The following is a 4,317-nucleotide window of genomic DNA, read 5'->3' as shown; positions in this document are numbered from 1 at the left end:
CTCAAGGTCAGCAGTTCAAAAGTAAGAGCTGTTCCATGGGCGAAAGATGAGGCTTTCTGCTCCCATAATGATTTTCAACCTCAGAAACCCTATGCAGGGTCTCTGTGTGTTGGAATCGACTCCACAGTATATCACCTGCACCTGTTATGTATATTGTTGCTAAGTGTTGTTGACTCAGTTCTGACTTTTAAAGACCCTTCATAGGGTTTCCGATGAGTGGATGGTAGGTTTGAACTGCCAACTATGTAGTTAGCAGCCCAGTGTTTATCCTACAGCACCACATACACACCCGAGACAGACACCCTTACCCCTACTAAGGCCCATTCTTGTTCCTAAAAGGTAGACAATAAGAGCCACAAATCCAGAATTGTTTGCACAGAAAGAAACCATTCATCAGTAGCATGTTTCTTTAATCATTGTTATTTACAATTTATCATCTGACAGATAGACATACAAAGAATAAATAAAGAAAAGAAAATATACAATTAGTATTACATTTCTTTTTCTAATACAGAAAATTTGTATGTATTCTATTTTGGAATGGCTACAATAGCTTTAAGCAGAAATTAAATCCATTTGCTATTTAACCCTTAACAGGATATATCATCTTCCAAATTTTGCAAAGTTTGCAGAATAAGGCCCAGATGTTTCCTCATCACATTAAATAAGGGTGTACCACATTGCTTCAGAAATTCAATCCTCAGAAAAAGAAGTTACCAGTCAACAGGGGAAAGGAAAAGAGTATCATGAACAGTAAAAGACATAAAAATGGATAGGCTAGATTACAAACTCTTGGTGTGCTTGCAGGAATCCTCCCAAGTTTCTCTTGTTTCTAAGACTCTTTTCAAGAACACATTTTTTTTTTTTTAAACACTATAAGTGATTACCTTATCCCATTGTGCTTTCCCATGAATCTCTTTGCAAATCTTTCTTCTGCATACTGCTGAGGACTTGTTGACACAGGCTCCTTTGAGACTCTGGTTCTTTTCCTGGAGAGGTCCCAGAAGTTTGACTAGGTAAGGTGCCTGCGGGAGACACTGGATAAGTTGTTTCAAATGGGCTAGGTTTGAAGCCAATGTCTGGTCCCTGATTTTGATAGGGTATCCTATGGAGAACCACTGTGTATTACCGTCTAAATGCTTCAAAGAATGTAGCATTTCCATGCATCAGGAAATAGTCAAATGTTGGATGTAGTTCACCAGGCACAAGTTTGAACACCTTTTTCCTCTTTCCTGATTTGAAAGTAAACCCTCCATGTTACAGCAAAGTCCTTCTTCCTAAATTCACCCCAGTTATGCTAGATTAAAAAAGTTTTGTTTCCTTCTTTTATTTATTTATATGAACAGACACCATTCATCAAATATTTATCAAGTGCTCACTATATGCCAAGAATTTTAGAGGACCTAGGGTACGAAGTGGTGAATACAGTTAACAATCGTGTGAGTCTCAACACAGCCATCACAAAACTCAGAGCCCTAAGAATTTCAACTTTACCCCAAGTTATTGCTGTGTTTGGATTTCATTTGGTCTAATAGTGTGGTTGTTACTCCACTTAAGAATAGATGGTTAGACAAATGAAACTACTCTACTAGTCTGAAGATGGTTATCAACCATTAGAGGTCACTATCATTGTAAGTACCGTATTCCTTCCACATGCTATCCATGGGCCATTAACTAAGAGCCACCTAGTTCTTGATCCAACTCACAGCAACCCTGTATAGAGTTTCCGAGGAGTAGCTGGTGGGTTTGAACTGCTAACAGTCCAGTGCTTATCCTACAGCACCACACTAGTAGTTTTATTCTGAAGTCATCTCCTTAGCACAACTACAAATTATCCTCACCTCTTGGAACCATAAGACAATCTCTACCCAATTCCCCACACAGAAAACTACAGGCAGGTCTTACTGTCTTTTGTGCAATCTAATTCCCTGAAGTTGATTCTTGGATTTTTTTTCAGACGTCAGTCAAGCTAGTTAGAAAATTTAGAAATAACATAGACAGGATATGGCTCATTGAAAAAGGAATAGATTAATTTGATGTATTCTCTTTGGAATTTTACAGGATTATGTCCAGATACCATCCTTCCTGTTGCATGTAAGTGGGATCAGGTTACAAATCAGCAAGATTACTAAAAGCTTCCAGAAATCAAATATGTGCAGTTTAGTTCATAGTATTGTAATATGGTTAATGTTCTGGTTTTGAAATCAGACTATGATTATGTAAGATGTTTTTGATGGAGAAATCTGGCTGTAAGGTTAGGCGGCTTTGTACTTTATTTGTAACTTCTTTGGAGTCTTAACTTATTTCAAAATATTAAGTTTAGCAAAAGTATCCAGCAACTAGGCATATCCACCAGAGGTAGCTACCAATAGTTACTATAAGCAATGCAATTAATTGTGACAGATAAGGCTAAATGCTAGAAATCAAATCACCATTAGTTATTCCAGTCCCTTTCCTCTCAATTCAGTATATCTAGATATTTACCAAGTGGAAAAGACATTTATCTGTTGCTATAAAAATAATGTTACATTTCAATTCAGGATTTTCCAGCATAGGTCAAAATCTATATCTTCAAGAAAGATTTAAGGGTCTACCATATGCAATGCTAGATGTCAGTAGTCTTACTGGAAACAAACAAAAAAGACTAAGGTGTCAAATTCTGGGCCTGTGATTTCAATTTAGGAGCAAAGACAATAGTCATATATTAGGATAATCTGAACTCTAATTTTCTTCCTTGTTTTTAGTTTGAGGCAAGACAAATGTTGTTCTATTTTAGCAAACTTCCCTGTAACATCTTCGTTTCTCTCATCCTTTTAAACATTTACACATTCCCCCTCTTTTGTTCTTGTTTACACAAAACACATGGATTAGACCCACATCATGGCTTTCTTGTGGGAACTTTGGATGGAACTAGAAAAACAAATGTGTCCAGCATGTCACATAACTCTTTCTGCAGATATCAAACAAGATTTAGTCCTGTCTGACTTAAACCTATGGTTTCAATATTTGCTCGAGGCCACTGTGGTCATAGCAATGATGTGCCCAGAAAAAAACTCTTGGAAATAGGTTTTCTTAACAGAGGTAAAAGAAGGAAACACTAAGTTTCATAAACTTTCATAAATTCCCCATCTCTAGGTCTTTGTTTCTAAAGCAAATCTTGGTAAACCAAGGCTAGTTAAAGCAGAGTTGATTTCTTCTTAACCACCACTACTTCCAGCACTTGAAGTGGCCTAGAATACCCAGGTGCTCAACCTGCCTTTAGAACTCATTTCCTCTGAAAATATCATTCCCTGGTGGTTGTGTATGGACTTTCCCTTTCTTAAAACTCTGAAAAGCTTCCTTCTCTTTCATAGACTCTTCCTGACTTTTCACTTCTCTGCAAATATTTTTATAATATCCACCATCAAGAATTTCTTCTGTCTCCATTCATATTTATCCTTCATCTTCAAAACACTTACTTTTCTACCCTCTCTCAGATCTCTCCGTCATGCTTCAGAATGGATTCCCAACAACTCCAGCTGGTCCTCTTTCTACTTTGCTTGGCCTCCCCTGCGTCCTTCTCATACATTCTCCATTAGTTCTTTGATGTAGCCTCTTTCAAGTCCCTACCCCTTCAGTCTTATATACTTTCATTTATTTGTCTTTTCATTTCACTTGCATGCAATGTTCTGTATACAGTCTTGTATGCCTAAAGGTAATTATCCCACATTTTACTCTTCTAGATCTTTTGTGTTCACATATATATACGGACAGCTCATCAATATTTGGACCTAGATATCACCTCATTGGAGTCCTGGTGTGGCACTGTGGGTTAATAAGCTGGAATGCAAAGCCAGTTTGAACCGCAAGTTTCAAAGCTCACCAGCCACTCCTAGGAAACCCTGTAAAGGGTTGTTCTGAGTCAGAACTAACTCGATGGCACAGACACATGTCATCCCATTGGCCAGAAAATTATAATTTTATATCTGACAGTCCCCAAACACAGTCTGTGTGAAAACCAAGAAGCATTTCACATATATCATGAAGCCAATAATATATTACAAAGTTAACAAGGTCCCAAAGTTTTCCTTTTCCTACCTCTTTTTCCAAATAATTCTTAACTTCTGAGCTACTTTTAAATTCTCTATACTAAGTTCTGTTGGGTCTCTTAGATTTGTGTTATTAAACATTATAGGAATGAGTAGGCTACAAGTTAAACCTGTCTGTAATGTTAGAAGTTGAAGCCTTTCTCATCTCAGAAAAGGATGATTTCGTAAGATAATTCATATTTTCTAGTCACCCAAAACAGAATACTTGTGTGACTTAAGGCCAAGGAAA

This window comes from Chrysochloris asiatica, unplaced genomic scaffold (assembly GCF_000296735.1).
Source record: "Chrysochloris asiatica unplaced genomic scaffold, ChrAsi1.0 scaffold00241, whole genome shotgun sequence".
Classification (NCBI taxonomy): Eukaryota; Metazoa; Chordata; class Mammalia; order Afrosoricida; family Chrysochloridae; genus Chrysochloris; species Chrysochloris asiatica.
The sequence above is the reverse complement of the archived record's forward strand: the minus strand, read 5'-3'. Positions refer to the sequence as shown.